General features: G+C 35.1%; 1 long non-coding RNA gene across 1 annotated transcript; it reads left to right on the top strand.

Annotated features, from left to right (window-relative positions):
* The first annotated feature begins 3,666 nt into the window (after window positions 1–3,666).
* On the top strand, window positions 3,667–9,036 carry LOC140236803 (uncharacterized). Its single transcript, XR_011901792.1, has 3 exons — window positions 3,667–3,879; window positions 5,120–5,284; window positions 6,081–9,036. It is a non-coding gene; the product is annotated as an uncharacterized lncRNA (long non-coding RNA).
* The last annotated feature ends 7,005 nt before the right edge of the window (window positions 9,037–16,041 follow it).

Below are 16,041 nucleotides of genomic sequence, written 5' to 3' on the forward strand. Positions count from 1 at the left end.
TGTGTGAAATAGAGCCTTCATGGACTACAATTATAGTGTATTGTGTTTTATTATAAAGACAGTTCATGCGTATCATTCAGTAATGATCATTATTGTTGTTGAATTATCATTGATATTGTTTGATAATTATTATTATTGGCAACATTTTCATTATTATTATTATCATTATTATTATTATAATTATTGTTATTATTGTTATTATTATTATTACTATTATCATCATTGCTACTACTACAACTTCTCATCAATATATTACCATTATAAAGTTATCAAAATAGAAATTACTTATATCTACATTATGATCATTGGGCATTGTTATGTTTATTATTCACTAGAATAATGACATTTTAAACACAAATCTAGTAATGTAAGCAATGAGCTTTCAGGCTGACTTTAGAAGAGAAACCAATAGTGAGAACATCTCCTGGAAGACTCCCAACATTGAGAAGGAGGTGAAAGTGTGGTGATCGATGAGAAATTTGCTGTCTGCCATTTTAAAGTTGGCATCCTGATAAGAGACAGACTATGTTGGAAAGCAATTGTATGGACAATTGTTCCTGGGATGTGGTTGTGCATGGAACTGACTCTGTAACCATAGTGACAGGGGCTACATCACTGAGCCTCTGGCATCCAGGGAGAAGCGGACCTGAGTCTCGATCTTCAAGAATGGTATTAACGACTATGGGACATGATAAGAGTTGTGCATGATGGATGATGGACGAGTTGGAGACACACATATAATGTACATCACCCAGAGGCAGGCACAGGTGGTTTGCCAGTATTAAAGCTGGCAGATACATGAGGGAGGAGGAAATGTCTACTACATGGAACAGCCAGATAGCAGATGCAATGATGCTGGGGTGAAGTGCCTAGTGTGAGGAGAGTCATGGGAGATGCAGCTCCAAAAGGGTCCAAGTCCGCTCAACTTGAAGACAGGGGGAGCACAATTGTGAGGGAGACTGTAGCTTCGATAGGAGACACCATCACTTTAGTACAAGTAAGCATTTCATAGCCTTAATTGTGCCACTTTATATATTGCATTTTCATGTCCTGTTAAAGTAAAACTCTTCATTTATGGTGACAATCACTGGTCAATTATCATTTATGGTGACAATCACTGGTCAATTATCGAAATGTCTATTGTCAGACATTCTTTTCAGAATTCAGAACCACCAGTGACAAGACTCTACATCTACTGTTTACAAAGATCACAACAGATCTTTATGATTCTTTCTCAATAAGAAGTTTCAAAGGAAAAAAAAAACAGACATGACCCGAAAATTCAAATGTGTGCCTTCATAAACATCTTAATGCTTTTTGTCAACAGTGCTGGTGATGCTCGACCAAAGAGATTATCATGAAGGCAGGGAAATTGTGCATCAGGTCTTCTGATGGCTGCTGTCTGCAGTCTGTAACAATCTGCATCCTCTTGGGACCAACTGTGTGGTGAGAATGGAAAGGGCTGTCGGCAACCAAACCAGGGTATTCTAACCTTTGCCAAAGTTCAAGCCAGCAGTCTCACCAAGGATCTCCAATACAGGTAATTCTGATTCCTTGTGGCACTTTTCTTTTTGACAGGTAATCAAAATGCAGAGTTGATACAAACCAACTGGTTATTGAGAGTTTAATGAAGAACAATGAAATTGACTTATAATAGTTACACAAAAAAGGAGGCACAAACAAGCCTAGGACATTGTGTATTATGAAGGAAGCAAGAAGTAATACACCTTCTTTTTAGAGGGATGGTTTAGTTTTGGTTGAGATGTTGATTCAGGTTTTAACTGTATGTTTATAAGGTTATTAGAAATCACTTACACTGTAAATATGACATATAAAAAAGCATACGATCTGAGAGAAATTCAAAGGTTTTTAATTAAAATTGGTTTCAAAATTACTGAGATATAAAATTAAAAACAAGGTAAAACAAAATTGTCCTAATAAATGGTGGGAGCCACCTTCTATTAGGACCTGTGTGTGTTTTGGATATCTCAGCCATTTCAAAAGCAATTTTTGTCAAATGACTTCCTGTTAGAATTGTTTGCTTTTTTATATTTCACATAAATTTCTAATTATCTGATAAAAGTTAAAACCTCGATTCCCATGTCAACCAAGACTATGTCATCCCTTTACTCCATTTCTGAATAGGGAACAGTGCCTGGAAAGAACCATTTCTTATAATAGGTTAAACCTAGGTGAGGATGAAGAGGAAAACGGCTAAAGATAAGAGCAAATGTTAATGAAACCAAACCACTTTACACAAGATTTGACCCATTGGATGTCACAATGCCATCTAATATGGCATCTGATGGGTACTTCTGTGTGGTTTTCTGATCATCAGACTGTCATGTCATGCCCATTGTTACTTATATGGCTCTTCTGAAGGTGAGTTTTCTGCACTTTGCTCTATCTCCACCTGTGAGACATCAGTCCATTTACTAAAAGTTATGGAGAGTTCAGGTAAACAGAGTTTGGGTATTTAGCACATGAAAGAAAAAAAAACATGAATAGTGCTCCAAAGACAATGAAATATACACCTCACAAAAACAAGTTCTGAAGTGTTTGCCCATTTGGAGTATGTTGGCTATACAACCTTTTTCCAAGATAAATTTCTACAACTAATTCTTGTAGGTTTCTTTTCTCCACAGTGTACCATTGTGTTTTATCCAGGTTTTACCAATTTGGATGTGCCATCAATTGTTTTGGGGTTTTTTTTTCTGAAGGTTATATGCAAACATTTCTATTGTTCCATACATTATTATTTCTTAAATAATGTGTGTATTTATGTTTTCTTTACTTTTCCTCAGGAGTCTACTTTTCAGAGGATCATCTTCTCAATGAATTGTTGGTCCATAACAGCTGTGCTGACAGATGAAGTTTCCTGTGCCCAGAGTTCTCACCACATCTAGGAATAACAGGCCCAGCATGTGAGGTCAGCATTTTCCTCTGTGATTTTGTAAATATGTGTTAATGAGAATTTTTTACCATTCCCCAAAAAACAGAAAATTCCTTTGTTAAAAAGTAACTGATGCCTACTATACTCATTGTACTGAAAGTGATCATTTCAAAATTTGAATGATTTTTTGGGGGTGTGAATTTTCAATTATGATTATAGGTTGGTGAAGTCAGATCTGCCAACTAATATGTTTCTGACCATTTGGGCATGGTGTTCCTTCTTTCAAAAATAGACAGATATGGTTTTAAAGCAGCACTTTTTTATTTCCTGTTCAAGTGAAATTCTTCATTTATTGCGACAATCACAGGTCAGTTGAATGTCTATTGTCAGACATTCTTTTCAGAACTCAAAACCTCCAGTGACAAGACTCAAGATTCAGTGACGAGACTCTGCATCTGCTGTTTACAAAGATCACAACAGATCTTTATGATTCTTTTTCCAAAAGGAGTTTAAAAAGAAAATTGATATCAGTTGGTAGTTATGATGACTTTCACTCATTATAAAGTGGAATATTATTATACAGTAAATATATTGTGTAGGTTTAGGTTATGCTGCAGTATGCATACGCCCAAGATTGGTCTATAATCTCACCATTATGGCTGGCATGAAATCAGTTGATGCCTTTGATGGTAGTGATCTGAGCTCAACAGACATGACCCAAAAATTCAAATGTGTGCCTTCATAAACATCTTAATCCTTTTGTCCACAGTGCTGGTGATGCTCGACCAAAGAGATTATCATGAAGGCAGAGAAATTGTGCATCAGGTCTTCTGGTGGCTGCTGTCTCTAGTCTGTTAACCATCTGCATCCTCTTGAGACCAACTGTGTGGTGAGAAGGAAAAGGGCTGTGGACAACCAAACCAGGGTATTCTAACCTTCTTTGTCAAGGTTCCAGCCAGCAGTCTCACCAGGGATCTCCAATACAGGTAATTCTGATTCCTTGTGGACTTTTCTTTTTGACAGGTAATCAAAATGCAGAGTTGATACAAACCAACTGGTCATTGAGAGTTTAATGAAGAACACTGAAACTGACTTATAATAGTTACACAAAAATAGAGGCACTAAGAAGGACATTGTGTATTATGAAGGAATCAAGAGGTGATACACCTTTTTAAAGTGATGGTATAGTTTTGGTTGAGATGTTGACTCAGGTTTTAACTGTTTACAAGGTTATTAGGAATCACTTACACTGTAAATATGACATATAAAAAAGCATACTATCTAAGAGGAATTCAAAGGTTTTTAATTAAAATTGGTTTCAAGATTACTGAGACATAAAATTAAAAACAAGGTAAAACAAAACGGTCCTAATAAATGGTGGGAGCCACCTTCTATTAGGACCTGTGTGTGTCTGGATATCTCAGCCATTTCAAAACCAATTTTTGTCAAATAAACTTTTAATTCCTGTTAGAATTGTTTGCTTTTTTATATTTCACATAAATTTCTAATTATCTGATAAAAGTTAAAACTTCAATTCCCATCTCAACCAAAACTATGTCATCCCTTTACTCCATTTCTAAATGGGGAACAGTGCCAGGAAAGAACCATTTCTTATAACCTAGCTGAGGCCGAAAGTCAAAATGGCTAAAGATCAGTGCAAATGTTAATGAAACCAGACCAGGTTACACAAGATATGACCCATTGGATGTCACAATGCCATCTAATATGGCATCTGATAGGTACTTCTGTGTGGTTTTCTGATCATCAGTCTGTCATGTCATGCCCATTGTTATATGGCTCTTCTGAAGGTGAGTTTTCTGCATTTTGCTCTATCTCGGCCTGTGAGACATCGGTCCATTTGCTTAAAGTTTATGGAGAGTTCTAGTAAACAGAGTTTGGGTATTTAGCACATGGAAAAAAAAAAAAAAAAAACACGAGAAGTGCTACAAAGACAATGAAATATACACCTCACAAAAACAAGTTCTGAAGTGTTTGCCCATTTCAAATCCGTTGGCTGTACAACCTTTTTCCAAGATAAATTTCTACAACTTGTTCTTGTATGTTTCTTTTCTCCACTGTGTACCATTGTATTTTATCCAGGTTTTAACGACTTGGCTGTGGCATGAAAAAAAATTCTGAAGGTTATTTGTATACGATTGTATTGTTCTATACGTTATTATTTCTTAAACAGTGTGTATATTTATGTTTTCTTTACTTATTCCTCAGGAGTCTACATTTTAGAGGATCATCTTTCTAACGCATTGTTGGTCCCAAATGGCGCTTAACATCCTTATGGTCCACTGTATGAAGAGAAACAGCTGTGCTGACAGATGAAGTTTCCTGTGCCCAGAGTTCTCACCACATCTAGGAATAACAGACCCAGCACATGAGGTCAGCATTTTCCTCTGTGATTTTGTAAATATGTGTTGATGAGAATTTTTGACCGTTACGCAAAGAAACAGAAAATTCCTTCATTTAAAAGTAACTGATGGCTACTATGCTCATTATACTGAAAGTGATCATTGCAAAATGGGAATGATTTTTTTGGGTATGAATTTTCAGTTATGATTATAGGTTGGTGAAGTCAAATCTGCCAACTAATATGTTTCTGACCATTTACATATATTCCTTCTTTCAAAAATAGACAGATATGGTTTTAAGGGGGAATTCCAGACATTAGAGTAGAAGCTCATCTGTATTGGACATTCAACTGAAATTGATGTTAAACTTTTGATCCCAAATCAAGATATTTACCTATTTACCTGTTAATGCTACAGCCTTTGTCAGCCTGATGAAGGCTGAAGCAGCTAAAAATTCCAGAGGTAAATACTTGTGTTGAGATCAAAAGTTTAACACCAATTTAAGAATTCTAGGCAATTTCCATAATTTCACATCACTTAGTACTAGGATCACAAGTGCCATGTATAGATTTGTGGAATTTAATGTGGTACTTGCGCAGATTAAAAACAAGCAAACAAATTACACTGAGCAAGGATGATGACATATTCAGCTCACACATTCCAGTAATGTAGCAATTTACATGTAATACACATACCATTAACATACTCCCCTGTATAGAATTTATGCGTGCCTTCTTCTTGTGTTCTGCTTCATTGAGCAGTAAATGTGACAGAGCACTTACTCAAACTGTTATAATGTATGAATTTATATCATTTTATCATTACAGATTTAACCCCGATGACATCATCCTCGAAATGCACCTGTGCAGAGTTACTAGATGGGAGGAAAAGCAGTATGTTCAGCTTCAGTCATACCACAACCCAAACCCCTGCTCTCTCTCTCCCAGAGAGCTTGCCTCAAGGATACCAAGTCTCCTTCCAGCTGCCTCACCCTCGTTTCCATCTCAGCGCCGAACCAGCTTCATGAGTTGGCATAGCTTCACACGAGACCCTGGTGGGACGTCTGAATGGTAACATCCATCGACACTCCCACCCCAGTATCCATAAAGTGCAGCTTGTCTTTTCAGATGGACTCATGATCTTCTTTCTCATCCATGAGCTCATGCACAACAGTGATGACTCTCATAGTGATTGTCAACATCCTTCAGGGAGCAAACCATTTCTTCAACATTGTCTGCAAAACCATCTGGATCATCCCTGCATCTCTCTGTCCCTTCATGCACATCCCCGGAAGTCAGTCATCAAGGCATCATCCAACGTCTCAGTCTGGTCCTCTGTTTCCTCATGAGCGCAATTCCTCCCACCTCCCAAGATCTACTTTGACAGCACTATAATTGAGTGTAGAGCATAGCCTCCTTCAAACAACAACTTCTGCATGTGCCATGGACATTGTCATGTGCAAACAGTCGAGCCTCAAAATCTGCAATTACTTTGAGTTTTAGTGATTGATATTACATTACCAACAACCAAATAGTCATATGGGTGGGAGGGTCGGTGCCCTGTACGTGCTTTCAACAATTATTTTGTGTAGGTTTGCACTTGTTGAAAGTACTCTGTGAAGTATGACCATGATGTGTTTTCTTGTCCATTTTACACAAATTTGAACTCTCCTCTTCCTGTGAGATAGAGGGAATTATTCATGGACATTATGGAATTCATTCAAAGTCAATCTTCTGGTAACTGTTATGTATTAATTTAGTCATTATCATTTTGAATGTGTTTGAATTAGCAATATGGTAATAATCGTAACTGGCAGCGGTGTCAGAAGTGGTAGTAGCAGTTAGCTTTGTATATAGAGGTACTGTAAAAGTGGACATTTTCATGCAAGTTTTTCAGACTCCGTCTGGTAGCAAGCAAAAAAAAAAAAAAAAAAAAAAAAAACGTTTAAATTTATGGACTAGTTTCTTATCCTGAGAAATTTCAATCATGAAAATGTCCACTTTTACAGGAGTAGATTTTTTTCTATAAGTTTTCGATTTTTATTCTTATTATCATTTATTTCTTGGTATTCTTTTTATACATTTCTACCGGTACTATATCTGCTACTTTTGTCATTGTTCATGCTGACTGAAAAATTGCAGTATGAAATGAAATGTGACTGAAATGTGAAATTTGCCAGGCAATAGCACCAAAATACTGACTGAAACATCAGTAAGAGAAGGGCAGATTGGAGTGGGATATTTCTGACTTGGCATGAAGTTTATGTGACAATATTCTTAAAGGGGAAATCCAGTCCAAATATAAGTTAGTCTGATAAGAAAAAGTAAAATATTACAAGTTCAACGGTATAGAAAATCAGATGAAAAATACGGAAGTTATGACATTTTGAAGTTTCGCTATTTTGGAGGAAACAGTTCTTGAACAGTCAATATAGACATGCAAATGAAAAAGTGAGCATGTCATCCCCTCACAACTTACCCTGTAGTTTGTACATAGAATTGTGAAATTTCCAGTTTTTCAGTCAAATGCAATTATGCCCGAGGCTCAAATCCTTGTATGTCTAACTGATCTCTATTCTGAAGTTATTCAACCAGGAATAATATCATGTTTCAGACTTCAGTGACAGAAACATTGAATTTTCGTCATTTTTGGTACATGATCAGTGGAAAATTGTGAGGTCATGACATGGGTTTTCTCACTCATTTACATATTCGTATCCACTGTACAAGACCTGTTTTGCAGAAATAAGCAAAACTTAAAAATGTCATAACTTTCTTATAAACTCATAAAATTTTACTTTTTTTTATCAGACTAACTTGTATTAGGACTGGGTTTCCCCTTTAATGAGATGTATGTCACAAAGCCCTCCTTTCCTACATCTTATAGGCATGCACAAGATATGCTGCTAGCCAGTCAGGCTGTTCTGTTGTAATCATAGTTGAATGCATCAGACTTTAGATTATAGCACTTCAACTTGGGGCAAAACCTCCGATATCTAGTTTTAACTTTGTGCTGTTGGGTTGGGGTTTTTTTCAGTGTGGTGTGAGTGAACAACTCAAGCAATGCATTTTGTAATGTGATATTTTTGTACTCAGAAAGTGCCTTTCATGTGCAAGTTAGTCTACTTATTTGAGGTTTAAACATGAGGTAAATCAAGGTTCAGCTACAGTTGAACTGAAGTCTGTCATGTTTGTGTAGAGTGCCCCAAGATGCAGTCACCAATGAGTTAGATGTACAGTATCAGTTATTTTGCATTCCTTCATGCTTGTGCTATACAGGTGTGCACTGACATACTTGTCAAACCAGTGGGTGTTTCATCAACGTTAGTCAGCGCTGACAATCACCATAGTAACAGTCAGTGACCAGAGCATCTCATCCAATCAAAACCAAGGATTTTGCTGAAATTGTCAGCGCTGATTAACGTTGATGAAACACCCCCAGGGCACCGTTCATGAAAGTTGTCCGTTTTCGACAATAACTATAGTAACAGTCAGTGACCAGGGGCCTGTTTTATAAAGAGTTGCGATTGATCTTACACTTGATTTATTGAGCGTAACTCCCGTTTCATAAAAACACTTATGCTTGATTACCAGAAAAATCAATCATAACTTTTAGTAGATTGAGCATTACTTGCAATCAGTCGCAAAGTTGTGTATGAAACGCAATTTGCAATTGATTGCAACTTATGCTCAATCCTTATGAAACAGGACCGAGAGCTTCTCAGCCAATCAAAACCAAAAAAAATTTCTGAAGATGTTCGAGACTGACAACTTGTCAGGGCTGGCAGCTTTCATGAAAGGGTGCCAAGGGTGCTATTGCATACAAGTGAAGGTCTAACGGAATTCAGAAAACCAAACATAAGTCTTTAAATTCTCAATTCTCATTGGGCGATACCTGACCTATGTTTGATTTTATGACTTCATGTTTGGTCTCAACTTTTATGCATAATCACATACTTTTTTATGCAACAGGATCCTGGTTTGTAACTTGAAAGTACCAGAGCATTGTAAAAAGTGTTGATAGATATGTGTACACTGCAACTGATTTAGTGCATATATGTCAATCTCATATGGCCTTTTGTAGCACGTTTCTATGGTGTAAGTGCTTCGGGGGCTTGGAAAAGTTTTTAAAGGCACATAGACCCGGTGGTTTAGTTGAATGCGTGCACGAGCGAATGACGTAAGTTTCCTACAGACACCTATGCTATCGACTCTTCTTTAGAACTTACGCTTAGACCCATTTCCACGAGTCCACATTCAACTAAGCCATCAGGTCTATGCGCCTTTAACAAAGTTCATTTTCTGATATGTTGTTTACAGCATGTACTGGTTTTTGTACAGCATATGGATGTGATAATTGCTGTCTGTATATATTATGGAATCAGTAAAGTGATGATGATTGATTAAGTCATTCATTTCTGCTCATCTTTGCCTATTTGTTTACCCTTGTGTGTATGTGTGTGTGTATATATATATATATATATATAAAGATTTTGAATGCAAAAACAGATAAATGCCATTTTCAATGTTATTGGAGCAAAGTCATCAAAGAGAGAAACTTCAGGTTTTCAACGATACTGCACTTGTTACATAGCAAGAAGTATTTTTGAAAATATAACATTTTAATCATTTTCTATTTTTTCATCACCTTCAATCTCAAAAAAATCTAAAGGTAACAAAAATGCATATACAGGGTATTGGTTTTTGCATGTAAAATCTTCATAAATGTATATGTTAAGACATAAATATGCATGCATACAATCATGTGTAATACATTCGTTCATTCATTCATACATGCATCCAAATTCAAAGAGTTTGAATGCAAAACAATGTTTTCACAGTTTTTAAGTAAGGTCATCAAATAGAAATAATCAATGACACTGCACTTGCTATAGCAAGAATATTTTTGAATATCTGAAAATTATCACCCTTTGATCAGTTTGTGTTTCAGTAGCATCATCTCAAGTTATATTGGTTTTTGCATTCAAACTCTTCATATATATATATATATATATATATATATATATATATTACATATATACATTTATATTTATATTTATTTATAGATAGATAATACGAGAATATAGCTCCATATATTTGTCCTGCTGCAAACATCAACAGTTTCTTTACAAAACACAAATTTTGGGGCACCCTGCCCTTCATCAAGTCAAAGATCTTGACAAAGGGTAGGGTGCCCCAAAATTTATGCTTTGTAAATAAATTGTTGCGTTGACAGCGTGATAGATTTATGGAGTTCTGTTATACTATTGATTATATATTTGTGTATAGAGATAGTAAAGTTACAGTAGAATGCATTTAATGCCAATTAGTTTTTATTCAAAATCCAAATTATAGGGGGCCTCCCCTTCATCAAGGATGATCTCCTTGACAAAGGGGGAGGCCCCCAAAAATTTAGATTTTGATTAAAAACCAATTGGCATTAAATGCATTCTACTGTGACTTTACTATTTCTGTAATAATAATAGTGTTAATATTACTACCAATATGCGGATGTAATTATATATATATATATATATATATATATGAAGAGTTTGTTTGCAAAAACCGATAAGTCCATTTGTGAAGATTTTGAAGTACGGTCTCTGTCATAAAGTACAAAATAATACCTTTTAAATGATATATTGGTCACCACATATAAAGGTATATTTTTGAAGTTATGATCAAAAGAAACAAAAATTTTCTTATTATTCTCTTTATTTTTCTTGACCTTTAATCGCAAATATCTCCATTTGACAAATATGGACTTATCGGTTTTTGCAAACAAACTCTTCATATATATATATATATATGTATAATGTGAAGCGGGCTTGGCCTCGTACGTGGTGGGTACTGCATCATTGGTATATGTGAGACGGAAGGAAAACTTGCAGTATAGACGTTGCAGTGGTGTTCAGTCTTGCCTTTATTCCCCGAGCTTTCGGCTATTTCACTAGCCTTTTTCAAGGGCTTGATGAGACATAACTTTACGTCCACATGGAATTAATGCCGATCCTTAATTTTTCATAGATTCTGTTTTAATCTCTATCCAGAACGTACGAGAAGTTTTGAAGTTTATTGAGCACCTACTCACAGTGTCAAGAATGTAGGTGCACCTTATTTACTATAAAGACCTTGTACCTATATCTTATAAAAGAGTTTCACGGCGCGAATGACCTTCAAAGGCATGTAATTATTACTGTGTTACCGTCCCAAATACCCCCACGCCACATATCACCCCTCACACTTCACTGCCCCCGCATTACATGTACGAACCCCTCACACTCACCCTCCGGACACCACACACACCACACACAAGCAAATCCCCACGCCCTAAAGGTAACTATTGTGCTTTAATTTATGTTGGTTTATGTATTACCGTTGGTATTACCTATACTAAACTACTACTACAACTGTATTTTTTCACCGCAAGTGTATGTGATAATACTACCTTTCCGTTGGAGCGAATGTAATATTGCTGCCCATGTTTCTTTTGCTTTGTTTTCTGTTTTTTGTGTTTGTTTTGTTTTTGTTCTGTTGTCTGCCTTATTCTGTTGAAATGTATGCGAATTGGTACCACTGCCTATATTCCGTTTGATTGGCTTCTTGTTATTACTATTTCTATTTCTATTTCTGTTCAAATGCATGCAAATTGGTTGCTATTTTGCTTTTATGTTATGTCTCATCAAGCCCTTGAAAAAGGCTAGTGAAATAGCCGAAAGCTCGGGGAATAAAGGCAAGACTGAACACCACTGCAACGTCTATACTGCAAGTTTTCCTTCCGTCTCACATATATATATATATGTATATATATATATATGTATATATATATATATATATATATATATATATATATATATGTAAATGAAGGCTTTCATCATATGGGTAGGAAAATAAAACATTTGCTGTATAGTGCCTCACTTTTACTATAACAAGAAATATTCTTGGAGTTGTAATACAAAAAAAAAAAATCCTTCATTTTCATACAGTTTCCTCTGTTCTTTAGCAGCTTTAATTGCAGATATTTCAACTGAAGAATAGAGTTTGCTCCTTTTGCAAAATACTGCAAATATATATATATATATATATATATATATATATATACGTGCTGTACACACACACATATATATATATGTACATATATATATATGTATTATATATATATATATATATATATATATATATATATATATATATATATATATATATATGAGGGGTTTGTTCGCAAAAACCGATAAGTCCATATTTGCCAAATGGAGATATTTGCGATTAAAGGTCAAGAAAAATAGAGAGAATAATAAGAAAAATTTTGCTTCTTTTGACCATAATTTCAAAAAAAAAAGTACCTTTATATGCAATGACCAATATATCATATAAAAAAGTATTATTTTGTACTTTATGACAGAGACCGTACTTCAAAATCTTCAAAAATGGACTTATCGGTTTTTGCGAACAAACTCTTCATATATATATATATACAAGTACTCATGTACATACATACTGTATATACATTAATATATTTGAAAGTTAGAGTTTTATCGCAAAACGAGCTAACCGAATTCTTGTTAAGTTGAGATATTTGTGACTAAAGCTTCTAAAAAACAAAGAATAAGAAAATACATGATCGTAAATTCAATCATAACTTCTAGAATATCCTTGTTATGTCATAAGTGAGGTATTACTGGAAAGGTTCAATTTTGCTCTATCTGATGAAGAACTTACTTTGAATTTTTAAAAAATGGCACTTACCTCACTTTGCAATAAAAGTCTTCATTTATATATGTATATATATATATATATATATATATATATTTTATATGTATGTTGGTTGTACAAAATGTGATCATGTGACAATTGCGTTGCTGTTATTTTCTCTAAGGACTTAGGATTGGGGTAACGTGATTAGGTTTACGGTTATGTTTGTGGGTATAACTTATACATTGTATTTGGCTTAACATGCAGATATTTCATGGGAACATGTATTGTCATAGGATCATTAATGTCATGGAACCATTATGTTAAAGACTCGACACTAACTTTTTCTTTTCATGGCCTGACAATGAAATTTGGTGGCCCAATCGGCTCACCTAAACATTATCTTTTCTTGATAAGTGGTGTCCCGACATCTAATTCTGGTGGCTCCAGCCCACTGGCCAGGGCAACTGCTAATGTTGATCCTCGATAATATATGAAATATATTACGCATATAATGAAAGTGTTGAGCATCACTTTCAATTTAGATGATGGCAATAACCTGTATGGAAACATAAAGCCATAATGATGTTGTCGTGACAGCAACATTACAAGCCTCTGTCTTTTGTTACGGGGTTTTCCCCTATTTGATGAAAGGATAGGGCACAATATAGTGTGATCATATTTAGAAGTATTGAAATAATAGCAGATGAATAAGTGAAATTATGAGGATATAAATTCATGATATAGAATTAAACGGCCTGTTCTCATGTCTATAGGACGTATATTGTATTTATAGGCAATGATAAAAGAGTACTGAATGAAAATGGTCCTTTATGTCCTGCAGAGGACTTAAAATAAATAGATTCAAAACTAGAAAGTTGTTCTTTTTTATTCTTCTACCGCATGTATGTCAGGTATTCTTCAAACACATAACGTCCTCTTTTAAAGATGTTATATCTCTCGTGTTTGTTTGTGTTTTTGTTCTCTTATGGCAGTAAACCAAAGCTTGGCAGTTTTACAATTTTCAAGTGGGGTGGGGTCCAATATAAAATCCGCTCAGAGATTTGTTTCGGTTAAGGAAGACTGTGGTTTCTATCACATAAGAAGTCCACCCACTATGAGAATCTGGATGGATACAAAGAAAAGTGCATTGAACCTCCACTTGAGGTACAGCTTGTAAAGAAATTCACCCCATCACCTATAGATAAGTAGTTCTTGCCATGCCAGTATTTTCTGTGAATAGAATTTTAAACCGATTTATATTTGGAGATATTAATCGCTAACGATGGATTTGCCTTCATTCTCATTGATTTAAAACGCTTGCAATTTAAGCTGCTAAAACTCATGCGCACTCATCCACACAAAGACAAATGAGAAAATATGAAGTATTTTCAATAATTTCAAAGTATGTGGCATTTTAAGACGATATTCCTTGTTATGCAACAAGTCAAGCATCGCTGGAAAGTTTTTTTTTTTTGTTTTGTTCTTTTTGCTGTATTTGATGATGAAATTACTTTCAAATGTTCAAAATGGTGTTCAAATGGTTTTCGATCACTCTCTTCAACTGCATCTTCGATATGAAAAAGTGAAGGACTCGCGATCGCGGTAAGACCGACTATGTGGTCAGGGTTGGATAAATGTCATTGCAGAGGGCGCTATTTGAAAAGCCGACGAGCCATCTCATCAGAAGCCAGCCCTGAGTGTTGTCACTCTGAATTCTCGAGTCCTGGCTGTCATGCTTGGAACTCCTATAGGGTTCGTTCTTCCTTAATCCGAAAATAGAATCAGATTGGTTACTCTGAAGGTTCGTTAATCCAAAAATGAACAAATAAGTTCGGTTTTCTGCAGGTTCCTTAATCCAAAAACGAAATAAGGTTCGTAATTCTGAAGGTTATAACCAAAAGTGCTATACTGCTGCAGTCAGCCGGCAGACAGCCTGGGTACGCACCTTCTTTCGTTTTCGGATTATTGAACCTTCGGAATAGCAAGCCTTCGGAAAGACGCCACAAGTGTCCGGATTATTGCGAACCCAATATTTCATTTTTTGGATTAAAGAACTTTAAGCATAAGATATTTGTGTGTTTCGGAATCGGAATAACAAACCTTCGGAAAGCAAGCCCTATTTCATTTTCGGAATTAAGAACCTTCGGAATAGTGAACCCAACAATCAGTTGCAGTGAAAACATGAACCTGTATATCAGTGCAGATCTCTGAATTTCATTCACAATCACAAAATGAATTCGTCCACAACACACGTAACAGTCAACCATTTAACAGAACATCAGTGATGAAATAAACGATGATTGTATCACTTGACCCATAACAACCAATATGTATAAAATAATGTTTGTAAAATTAAGATAAATGCAGTTTTGAATATCATAATAATATAAAGCCAGGGCATGATTTCTTGATGTGGTTTTGTCTTTAGTGTAGATAACCTAAGATCAAGTTCTATGCATAAAATCACATAAAAGTGTGATTTTAATTTGTATCGGCAGAGATGGTATAAAGCGCCACTTTTGTTCATAACCATGAAAATTGCTTTAGTTTTCATGGATTTATTTATTTATTTTTTTTTGCAAAGCAGTAATTCACAATATTAAAACATTGCTTATTCTTATGTCATACACTGTATACAATCATATTTTGATAAGGACAGTTACAGATGTCTGTAGCAGCAGCAGCAGTAGTAGTAATTAGTATCCAATTAGAAGTGAAAAGTTTTATCGCATAACGAGCTAACTCCATTCTTGTTGATATATTTGTGATTAAAGCTGCTAAAAAACAAAGAAATGATAAGAAAATACAGGATATTCTAATCATAACTTCTAGGATATTCCTTGTTATGTCACAAGTGAGGTATTACAGGAAAGGTTTAATTTTTGCTTTATCTGATAATGGACTTACTTTGAAATGTTTAAGAATTGCGCTTAGCTCATTTTGTGATAAAACTTTTCAAGTAGTAGTAAGGTTTTATTGAAAATTCATTTGCAGCCAGATGGTTTAATTTGCATAATTTTGTACATTATCATAATTTCCATTAATAAATAACGTCAATAGTCATACAAGCATACTTCAAACGAAATGTAAAAGT

Source organism: Diadema setosum, chromosome 13 (assembly GCF_964275005.1).
Source record: "Diadema setosum chromosome 13, eeDiaSeto1, whole genome shotgun sequence".
Lineage (NCBI taxonomy): Eukaryota > Metazoa > Echinodermata > Echinoidea > Diadematoida > Diadematidae > Diadema > Diadema setosum.